Source organism: Nicotiana tabacum, chromosome 22 (genome assembly GCF_000715075.1).
Source record: "Nicotiana tabacum cultivar K326 chromosome 22, ASM71507v2, whole genome shotgun sequence".
In the NCBI taxonomy this organism is placed as follows: Eukaryota; Viridiplantae; Streptophyta; class Magnoliopsida; order Solanales; family Solanaceae; genus Nicotiana; species Nicotiana tabacum.
Genome location: NC_134101.1, coordinates 53,027,772 through 53,040,229, shown reverse-complemented (window position 1 = coordinate 53,040,229; position 12,458 = coordinate 53,027,772).

The following is a 12,458-nucleotide window of genomic DNA, read 5'->3' as shown; positions in this document are numbered from 1 at the left end:
GAGAATAATAGCCCCTATTTACTGCTTTTCCCGTACCTTTTTCTGCTTATGTGACTTGCCGTGAGGTTGTTGTTGTGGTTTCGGAGTGAATTGGGACACTTAGTCCCTAAAACAGAAGCTTAAGTCTTAGGATTTTGACTGTAGTTGGAACTGTATGAAGACGACTTCGGAATGGAGTTTCGTCGGTTCCGTTAGCTCCGCTGGGTGATTTTGGACTTAGGAGCATATCCGGAATATGAATTGGAGGTCTGTAGCTAAATTAGGCTTGAAAAGGCAAAAGTTAAATTTTTGAAAAAGTTGACTAGTAGTGGACTTTTGATATCAGGGTCGGATTCCGATTCCGGAAGTTGGAGAAGGTCCGTAATATCGAATATGACTTGTGTGCAAAATTTGAGGTCAATCGGACGTGATTTGATAGGTTTCGACATCGATTGTAGAAATTTAAAGTTTCAAGTTCATTAAATTTGAATCGGAGGGTGATTCATATTTTTAGCATTGTTTGATGTGATTTGAGGGCTCGACTAAGTTCGTATGGTATTTTAGGACTTTTTGGTATGTTTGGTTGAGGTCCCAGGGGCCTCGGATGTATTTCAGATGCTTAACGGATGAAATATTAGACTTATGCAATTGATGAAGCTTTGCTGGTTTATGGTGTTTCACACCTGCGGTGGGGAGACCGCAGGTGCGGGATCGCACGTGCGGAGTGAAGGGCGCAGGTGCGTTGTTGGTCAAGAAGGTCTGTGAGCGCAGGTGTGGAAGTCAAGCCGTAGGAGCAGGCTCGCAGGTGCGGCCCAAAGCTCGCAGATGCGGTCCCACCCATTTAAGTCATTTTCGCACCTGCGATGAGTTTTCCGCAGGTGCGGTACCGCATGTGCGGGTGAAGCCTCACAGAAGCGAGTTTGCTGGGCAGAAAATAGGATTTCGGGGATTGATTTTCCATTTCGATTTTGGGACTTTGAGAGCTCAGATTAGGCGATTATTTGAGGGATTTTCAGAGAAAACTTTTGAGTAACGATTCTTAACTCATTTATGGTTATATTCCACTAATCTATGGTTGATTTCATCATTTAATTTCGGATTTGGGTTGAAATTTTGGGAAAGATGGCAAGAAGTTCTTCAACTAAGATTTTGGATTTTGATTGAGGTTTTGACGTAGGATTTGGATAATTTTGGTATGAGTGAACTCATGAGTGAATGGGTGTTCATATTTTCTGACTTTTACCCGATTCCGAGACGTGGGCCTGGGGAGACGTTTTGGGGCAATTTTCTAATTTCTTACTTTAGCTTTGATTTCATTAATTAGATTAATTTTTTATAGTTGTATTTATGGTATGTAATTGAATTTGGCTAGATTTGGGCCATTCGGAGTCAGATATTCATGAAAAAGGCATTTTTACCGATTGATTGAGCTTGGTTCGAGGTATGTGGCTTGCCTAACCTTGTGTGGGGGAAATTTCCTTAGGAGTTGGTACTGTTGTGATATGTGAGCGCCGTGTACGTGAGGTGGCGAGTACGTACACGGGCTATTTATTGTAAAACCCGATTTATTTTACTGAGTAGCAACCTGTTTTTTCCTTAAATTTGAGTTATACCGTTTAAATGAGTATTAGTTAGTTTTCATTTTTAATTGAGCTATTCCAATATGTGTAGTTATCCTGTTTAGTCTAACATCGCATGTCTATGTGCTTTAACTGCTCATTTGAACTCTGTGAAGCATGCCTAGTTGATTTCCTGCTCTTCCTTGTTCTTTATCAGTATGACTGTAGAAATATTGTTGTTAATTGTTGTATTTATTGATTTCAGCTGTGTATTTACTTTTGAGACTACGAGGCGGTTCCTCCGGAGTTCTCCCTGCACATTTATTTTTGAGACTACGAGGCGGTTCCTCGGGAGTTCTCCCTGCATATTTACTTTTGAGACTACGAGGCGGTTCCTCGGGAGTTCTCCCTGCACATTTACTTTTGATACTACGAGGCGGTTCCTCGGGAGTTCTCCCTGCACATTTATTTTTGAGACTACGAGGCGGTTCCTCGGGAGTTCTCCTTGTATATTTACTTTTGAGACTACGAGGCGGTACCTCGGGAGTTCTCCCTGTATATTTACTTTTGGGACTACGAGACGGTATCTCGGGAGCGCCCATATTGTTATATCATTGTGCGGTGTTGTTATTGCTTTGTGAATACTTATTGTTGTCTTCTCCGTTTTACTTTATTTTTATTATAGCATTTGTCTTATTATTATATCCCAGTAGGGCCTGGATCTGACCTCGTCACTACTCTACCGAGGATAGGCTTGGCACTTACTGGGTATCGTTGTGGTGTACTCATGCTACTCTTCTACACATATTTTGTGTGCAGATCCAAGTACTTCTTATCAACCCCGCTACTAGCTGGGAGTGCTTGCTGTTGTACAGAGACTTCAAGGTATATTTGTCGCGTTCGCAAACCTCGGAGTCCCCCTCTATTCCCTCCTTTGTCATTTACCTTCCTTACTTCTTTTATTAGACTCTAGTGTATAGAGATACCAGTTTCCTTCTGTAGCTTGTGACTTATGATGTTTCGGGTTTGGGAATACTTTATATTATTAGAATGTTGGTTATTGTAAATGCCGAGCGACATTGTTATCAGTTATTTAGTTATCTGTTACAGTTAGTTGTTAAGTTTTGTTTCCATTTTTTGTTATTTCCGCATCTTTGTTAGGCTTACCTAGTAGTAGAGACCAGGTATCATCACTACATCTTACGGAGGGAGAATTGGGTCATGACAAGTTGGTATCAGAGCATGAAGTTTGCTTCATTGATTTGGCCCGACATGCACCGGCCTTAGTTGCCACAGTTCGAGAGAGGGTTCGTCGGTTTGTCGAGGGACTCCACCCCAGTATCAGGCTTAGCATGGCCCGGGAGTTGGAGATGGATATTTCTTACTAGCAGATTGTGAGTATTGCTTGGAGATTAGAGGGTATGCTTGCTCGGGAGAGAGAGGAGAGGGAGGCCAAGAGGTCTCGAGAGTCTGGCACTTATAGTGGTACTCGTGCCCCAGCTGCAATTCGCCATGGTAGGGGTTATGGGAGTCTCCCCGTTCATTCAGATCTTCCAGCCGCCAGTGCTATTCTGATCCCTTCTAGGCCTCAGGAGCCTTATTATACACCGCCAGTATCTAGTGCACCTCCTGCACGGGGTGCTTTTAGCGGTCAGCCCAGTAGACCTGGCCCGATCCAGTCACAGCAGTCACGCCCTCCGAGGGCTTATTTTGAGTGTGGCGACACTCGCCATATGGTGAGGGATTGCCCCAAACTTAGGAGGGGTGCACCTCCACAGACTTCTTAGACACTGCGTGATCCACCAGGTCCTCAAGCTATGATTCCAGCACCAGTTACCGGCCCACCTGCTCAGCCAGCTCGAGGTGGAGGTCGGGGAGGTCGAGGTCGCCCTAGAGGGGGAGGCCATGCCAGATATTATGCTCTTCCTGCTCGTACAGATACAATTGCTTCCGACTCTGTCATTATAGGTATTGTTCTGGTCTGTCATAGAGATGTATCGGTCTTATTTGATCCAGGCTCCACTTATTCCTATGTGCCCTCTTAATTTGCCCCATATTTGGGCATATCTCGGGATTCTTTGAGTTTCCCTGTTTATGTGTCTACTCCTGTGGGAGATTCTCTTGTTGTGGTCCCCGTGTATTGGTCGTGTTTGATTGCTCTTAGTGGTTTTGAGACCAGAGCCGATTTGTTATTGCTCAGCATGGTAGACTTTGATATTATTTTGTGTATGAACTGGTTGTCTCCCATTATGCTATTCTTGATTGTCACGCTAAGACCGTGACACTGGCTATGCCAGGATTTCCACGATTAGAAATGGTTGAGAAGGGGTGTGACGTGTATCTAGATTATGTGAGAGATGTCAGTATTGATACCCCTACAATTGAGTCAGTCTCAGTAGTGAAGGATTTTCCAGATGTATTTCCAGCTGATCTTCCGGGCATGCCGCCCAATAGAGATATTGATTTTGGCATTGATTTGTTGTCGGGCACTCAGCCCATCTCTATTACTCCATATCGTATGGCTCCTCCTGAGCTGAAGGAGTTGAAGAAGTAGTTATAGGAATTGCTTGATAAGGGCTTCATTCGGCCCAGTGTGTCACCTTGGGGTGCTCCTGTCTTATTTGTGAAGAAGAAGGATAGTTCTATGCGGATGTGTATTGATTACCGCTAGTTGAACAAAGTTACAGTGAAGAACAGGTATACATTGCCTCGTATTGATGACTTGTTTAATCAGTTACAGGGTGCCATGGTGTTTTCCAAGATTGACTTGCGTTCAGGCTATCATCAATTGAAGATTCGGGAGCCAGATATTCCGAAGACTGCTTTCAGGACTCGGTACGGTCACTACGAGTTCCTTGTGATGTCATTTGGGCTGACCAATGCCCCAGCAGCTTTTATGCACTTGATGCACAGTGTGTTCCGGCCCTATCTTGACTCATTCGTCGTTATGTTTATTGACGATATTCTGGTGTACTCCCGGACTCGGGAGGATCATGAGCAGCACTTAATGACTGTGCTTCAAACCCTGAGAGAAAAGAAGTTTATGCAAAATTTTCAAACTGTGAGTTTTGGCTAGACTCAGTGGCATTCTTGGGCCATGTAATATCGAGTGATGGGGTCCAGGTGGATCAGAAGAAGGTTGAAGCAGCGCAGAGTTGGCCCAGACCGTCCTCAACTATGGAGATCCGAAGTTTTCTTAGTTTGGTGGGGTATTACCGTCGATTTATAGAGGGTTTCTCGTCTATCGCAGCACCTATGACCAGGCTGACCCAGAAGGGTGCTCCATTCAGATGGACAGAGAAGTGTGAGGAGAGCTTTCAGAAGCTCAAAACAGCTTTGACTACAGCCCCAATATTGGTATTGCCTGTAGGTTTGGGGTCTTATACTGTATATTGTGATGCATCGCGGATTGTTCTCGGTGCGGTGTTGATTCAGGACGGTAGGGTGATTGCCTACGTGTCCAGACAACTGAAGGTGCATGAGAAGAACTATCTTGTCCATGACCTGGAGTTAGCAGCTATTGTTCATGCCTTAAAGATTTGGCGGCACTATTTGTACAGTATACCCTGTGAGATCTACACAGATCACCAGAGTTTGCAGCATATGTTCAAACAGAAGGATCTTAACTTGCGTCAGTAGAGGTGGTTGGAGCTGCTTAAGGATTATGATATCACCATTCTGTACCATCCGGGGAAGGCCAATGTGGTGGCCGATGATTTAAGTCGCCGGGCGGAGAGTTTGGAGAGTTTAGCAAATCTACCAATAGTAGAAAGGCCATTGGCGTTGGATGTTCAGGCCTTAGCCAGCCAGTTTGTTAGATTGGATATTTCTGAGCCGATTCAGGTGTTGGCTTGTGTGGTCTCTCAGTCTTCTCTTTATGATCGTATCAGGGAGCATCAGAATGATGACCCTCATTTGCTTGTCCTTAAGGACACGGTTCGGCACGGTGATGCTAAGGAGGTCACTATTGGAGATGATGGTGCATTAAGGATGCAGGGCAGACTATGTGTGCCCAATGTAGATGAATTACGTGAGTTGATTCTCCAGGAGGCTCACAGTTCGCGGTACTCCTTTCATCCGGGTGCCGCAAAGATGTATCAGGACTTGAGGTAGCATTACTGGTGGAGAAGAATAAAGAAGGACATAGTGGAATATGTAGCTCGGTGTCTGAATTGTCAGTAGGTAAAGTATGAGCATCAGCGGCCAGGTGGATTGCTTCAAAAGTTAGAGATTCCGGAGTGAAAATGGGAGCGGATCACTATGGATTTCGTTATTGGACTCTCACAGACTCAGCGGAGGTTTGATGCAGTTTGGGTGATTGTGGATAGGCTGACCAAGTCAGCTCATTTCATTCCTGTGATGACTACCTATTCTTCCGAGCAGTTGGCTCGAATTTATATCCGCGAGATTGTTATGCTTCATGGCGTACCGGTATCTATTATCTTTGACTGGGGTACACAGCTTACATCACGATTCTGGAGGGTCGTACAGCATGAGTTGGGTACTCGAGTGGAGCACAACATTTCACCCTCAGACGGACGGACAATCCGAGCGCACTATTCAGATACTGGAGGATATGCTTTGTGCTTGTGTGATAGATTTTGGGGGTGCTTGGGACTAATTCTTGCCACTTGCGAAGTTTGCTTACAATAATAGTTATCAGTCGAGCATTTAGATGGCACCGTATTAGGCTTTATATAGGAGGCGGTGCCAGTCTCCAGTAGGTTGGTTTGATCTAGGTGAGGCTAAGCTATTGGGTACAAACTTGGTTCAGGATGCCTTGGAGAAAGTTAAATTGATTCAGGATCGACTTCGTATAGTCCAGTCCAGACAGAAGAGTTATGCGGATCGGAAAGTTTGCGATGTTGCATTCATGGTGGGAGAGCGGGTCCTGCTCCGAGTGTCACCCATGAAGGGTGTTATGAGAATCGGAAAGAAGGGCAAGCTGAGCCCAAGGTTTATCGGCCCATTCGAGGTGTTGCGGCATGTTAGGAAGGTTACTTATGAGCTTGCCTTGCCTCCCAGTCTAGCAAAAGTTCATCCGATATTCCATGTTTCTATACTCCAGAAGTATCATGGCGATCCGTCTCATGTGTTGGATTTCAACTCAGTCCAGTTGGACAAGGATTTATCTTATGTTGAGGAACCGATGGCTATTTTGGACAGGTAGGTTCGAATGTAGAGGTCGAAGAACATTGCTTACATGAAGGTTCAGTGGAGGAGTCAGCCGGTCGAGGAGACGACTTGGGAGATCGAGCAGTTATCATCATCTTTCACCACTTTAGGTATGTCTCTATGCTCGTTCGAGGACGAACGATTGTTTTAAGAGGGGGAGGATGTAATGACTCGGCCAGTCGTTTTGAGAGTAATAGCCCCGATCCCCTATTTACTGCTTTTCTCCCGTACCTTTTCTGCTTATGTGACTTACCGAGAGGTTGTTGTTGTGGTTTCGAAGTGAATTGGGACACTTAGTCCCTAAAATGGAAGCTTAAGTCTTAGGATTTTGAATTTAGTTAGAATTGTGGGAAGACGACTCCGGAATGGAGTTTTGTCGGTTCAGTTAGCTCCGTTGGGTGATTTTGGACTTTGGAGCGAGTCTAGAATGTGAATTGGAGGTCTGTAGCTAAATTAGGCTTGAAATGGCGAAAGTTGAATTTTTGGAAAGGTTGACCGGTAGTGGACTTTTTGATATCGGGGTCGGATTCCGATTCCGGAAGTTGGAGTAGGTCCGTAATGTCGAATATGACTTATGTGCAAAATTTGAGGTCAATCAGACGTGATTTGATGGTTTCAGCATCGGTTGTAGAAATTTAAAGTTACAAGTTCATTAAGTTTGAATCGAAGGGTGATTAGTGTTTTTAGCATTGTTTGATGTGATTTGAGGGCTCGGCTAAGTTCGTATGGTGTTTTAGGACTTGTTGGTATGTTTGGTTGAGGTCCCGGGGGCCTCGGGTGTGTTTCAGATGCTTAACGGATGAAATATTGGACTTATGCAATTGCTGAAGCTTTGCTGGTTTCCAGTGTTTCGCACCTGCGGTGGGGAGACTGCAGGTGCGGGATCGCACGTGTGGAGTAAAGGGCGCAGGTGCGCTATTTGGTCAAGAAGGTCTGTGAGCGCAGGTGCAGAAGTCAAGCCGCAGGAGCAGGCTCGCAGGTGCGGCCCAAAGCTCGTAGATGCGGTCCCAGCCATTTAAGTCATTTTCGCACCTGCGATGAGTTTTCCACAGGTGCGGTACCGCAGGTGAGGGTGAAGGCTCGCAGAAGCGAGTTTGCTGGGAAGAAAATAGGATTTCGAGGGTTGATTTCCCATTTCGATTTTGGGACTTTGAGAGCTCGGATTTGGCGATTATTTGAGGGATTTTCAGAAAAAACTTTTGGGTAATGATTCTTAACTCATTTATGGTTATATTCCACTAATCTATGGTTGATTTCATCATTTAATTTCGGATTTGGGTTGAAACTTTGGAGAAAATGGGAAGAAGTTCTTCAACTAAGATTTTGGGTTTTGATTGAGGTTTTGACATCGGATTTGAATAATTTTGGTACGAGTGAACTCATGAGTGAATGAGTATTCATATTTTGTGACTTTTACTCAATTCCGAGACGTGGTCCCGGGGAGACCTTTTGGGGCGCTTGCTAATTTCTTACTTTAGCTTTAATTTCATTAATTAGATTAATTTCTTATAGTTGTATTTATGGTATGTAATTGATTTTAGCTAGCTTTGGGCCATTCGGAGTCGGATATTCGTGGAAAAGATATTTTTACCGATTGATTGAGCTTGGTTCGAGGTAAGTGGCTTGCCTAACCTTATGTGGGGAAAATTTCCTTAGGATTTGGTGCTGTTGTGATATGTAAGCTCCGTGTATGTGAGGTGACGAGTACGTATATGGGCTATTTGTTGTAAAACCCGATTAATTTTACTGAGTAGCAACCTATTTGTTTTCCTGAAATTTGAGTTATACCGTTTAAATGAGTCTGTTTTTATTCTTAATTGAGCTATTCCAATATGTGTAGTTATCCTGTTTAGTCTTATATCGTATGTCTACATGCTTTAACTGCTCATTTGAACTCTGTGAAGCATGCCTAGTTGATTTCCTGCTCTTTCTTGTTCTTTATCAGTATAACTATAGAAATCTTGCTGTTAACTATTGTATTTATCGATTTGAGTTGTGTGTTTACTTTTGAGACTACGAGGCGGTTCCTCGGGAGTTCTCCCTGCACATTTACTTTTGAGACTACGAGGCAGTTCCTCCGGAGTTCTCCCTGCATATTTACTTTTGAGACTACGAGGCGGTTCCTCGGGAGTTCTTCCTGCAAATTTACTTTTGAGACTACGAGGCTATTCCTTGGGAGTTCTCCCTACACATTTACTTTTGAGACTACGAGGCGATTCCTCGGGAGTTCTCCCTGCACATTTACTTTTGAGACTACGAGGCGGTACCTCGGGAGTTCTTCTTGTATATTTACTTTTGGGACTATGAGACGGTATCTTGGGAGTGCCCCTGTTGTTATATCATTGTGCGGTGTTGTTATTGCTTTGTGAATACTTGCTGTTGTCTTCTCCATTTTACTTCATTTTTATTATAGCATTTGTTTTATTATTATATCCCAGTAGGGCCCGGATCTGACCTCGTCACTACTCTACCGAGGCTAGTCTTGACACTTACTGGGTACCGTTGTGGTGTACTCATGCTACTCTTCTGCACATGTTTTGTGTGCAAATCTAGGTACTTCTAATCAACCCCGCTACTAGCTGAGAGTACTTGCTGCTGTACGGAGACTTCTAAGTATATCTGCCACGTCTGCAGACCTCGGAGTCCCTCTCTATTCTCTCCTATGTCATTTACTTTCCTTACTTATTTTAGGGCTGGGCAAATATCGGGTATAACCGATATCCCAAATCGATAAAATGTTATTGGGTTATCAATATCGGACTATTGGATAATTAGTTCGATAACAATTTAATATTATTTGACTATTGGGTTATCAGTTCGGGTCTCGGTTTGTCCAATTTTATTAACGGTTTAACCGATAGCCTAATAAGCTTTAACAAAATTATAATTTTACCCACTAAGTATATAAAGCCACCTTATGGCTCCATTCATTCGGCAGTTACTCTTCATCTTCAGACCATAATCCTTAGAGTAAGTTTTAAACTTTTCTGAATTTTTCATCTTAATTCTCTAGTTAAGATTTTCAGTTTTAAACTTTAAAGAATTAATTATTCAGAATTTTAGTTTTTTCTATTTATTTCTTTTGATGCATTGATTCTTTAGTATTTACAAGATTAGGATTTTTATATTTTCCTGTGAATTATGCCCTCTCGCAGTGAGGTAGTTAGTAAAATTAGATTATTGAATGTCTTATTTCTTACTCCTACTAACTTATACCTTTAAAAATTTAGATCATTCATTGGGATTTCCAAATGCAAAGAAAGTTTTCTTTTCTAAAGTCAAAATTTACTCCCTATTTTCTTAAGAGCAAAAATTCAGTTCCTTTCTCGTATGATCATGATTTCTATAATAAAAATATAGTTTTTAGATGTTTTTGATTCTTATCGGGTAAACCGATAACCGAACCGATAAGAATCGATAACCAACTACCCGATACCCAATAACCGACATCTTATCGGCTTAGCATATTAATAAACCGATAACCGATATGTCAAACCGATAACATTTGCAACCGAACCGAACCGACCGATGCCCACCCCTAACTTATTTTATTAGACTCTGGTGTATAGAGATACCAGTTTCCTATCTGTAGCTTGTGACTTATGATGTTCCGGGTTTTGGGAATACTGTGTATTATTAGAGTGTTGGTTATTGTAAATACCAGACGACATTATTTAGTTATCTGTTACGGTTAGTTGTTAAGTTTTGTTTCCATTGTTTAGTTATTTCCGCATCTTTATTAGGCTTACCTAGTTGTATAGACTAGGTGCCGTCACGACATCTTATGGAGGGAGGATTGGGTCGTGATATGTAACTACATCCATTAGATGTATTTCAAGATTTTTATGTAGTGCTAAACTGATGAGATATCGAAATGTTATGGCATCCATAACAGGTGAATATGTTTCATCAAAATCGACTCCAGGTCGTTGTGAGAATCCTTGTGCGACAAGGCGAGCTTTGAATCTTTCAATTTTATTTTTATCATTCCTTTTTCGCACAAAATATCATTTATGACCAACTAGTTTTATACCAGCAGGTGTTTGGACTACTGGTCCAAAGACTCTCTTTTAGCAAGTGCGTTCAATTCTGATTGAATTGCCTCTTGCCATTTTGGCCAATCAGATCTTTGTCGACATTCTTTTACAGATCGGGGTTCAAGATCCTCAATATCTTGCATAATGTTAAAAGAAACATTATATACAAAAATATTATCCACCACTATTTCAGATCGATTTAAATTAATCCCTTCACCAGTAGAACTTATTAAAAGCTTCTCACTCACTTGAGTCTCAGGTTCATTGATTTTTTCAAGAATCTCAGAACTAATCAGATCTTGGGTCTCTTCAGGGGATCCCTTCATAGTATCATTTTGATCATTTGTCGATTTTTTTTTTTCGAGGATTTCGATTCTTAGAACCCAAAGGCCTACCACGCTTCAGGCGTGCTGTAGGTTCACTAGCTCTCATGCTAGTAGATGGTCCTGCTGGGACATCAATTCGGATATGCACATTCTCTGTAGGGATATGTGACTTAGTTATCCTTTTTAAATCAGTAAATGCGTCTGGCATTTGATTTGCTATATTTTGTAAATAGATGATTTTCTGGACCTCCTGATTACATATAGGGGTACGTGGATCAAAATGTGATAATGATGAAGCTTTTCACACAATTTCTCTTTTGATTTCCTTTTTGTCTCCCCCTAATTGTGGAAAATTTATTTCATCAAATCGAAAATCTACAAATCGAGCAGTAAATAAATCTCCCATCAATGGTTCAAGATAACGAATAATAAAAGGTGATTCAAACCCAACATATATTCTTAACCTTCTCTGCGGGCCATTCTTACTGCGTTGTGGTGGTGCTACTAGGACATATACAGCACATCCAAAAATTTATAAATAGAAAATATTTGGTTCATGACCAAAAACTAATTATGACGGAGAATATTTATTATAATGTGTCGGTATGAGATGGATAAGTGATGCTGTATGCAAGATAGCATGGCCCCAAATAATAGTGGGCAATTTTGTTTTCATAAGTAATGGTCTTGCTATCAATTGCAGGCGTTTAATAAATGACTCTGCAAGGCCATTTTAAGTATGAACATAAGCTACAGGATGTTCAACTTTTATCCCAACTGATAGATAGTAATCATCAAAAGCTTGAGATGAGAATTCTCTAGCATTATCAAGGCGAATAACCTTTATAAGATAATCTGGGAATTGTGCCCTTAATTGAATTATTTGGGCTAACAGCTTTGCAAATGCCAGGTTACGAGATAATAGTAGGCACACATGAGACCATCTTAAAGATGCATCTATTAGGACCATAAAATATCTAAACAACCTACTTGGTGGGTGAATAGGTCCACATATATCCCCATGTATACTTTCTAAAAAGGCAGGGGATTCAAGGCCAACCTTCATTGGTGATGGTCTAGTAATCATTTTGCTTTGATAAAAAGCATCATAAGAAAATTCATTATTTGTAAGAATCTTCAGGTTCTTTAATGGATGCCCACTCGAATTTTCAGTAATTCTTTTCATCATTATTGATCCAGGATGGCCCAAATGGCCATGCCAAAGCACAAATATTTGAATCAGTAAACTTCTGGTTTACGATAGAGTGTGCTTCAACTGTACTAATATTTGAATAGTATAAGCCAGAAGATAAAGTTGATAACTTTTCTACAATGCACTCCTGGCTAGAAACATTCTTTGTAATACAAAGATATTCCATATT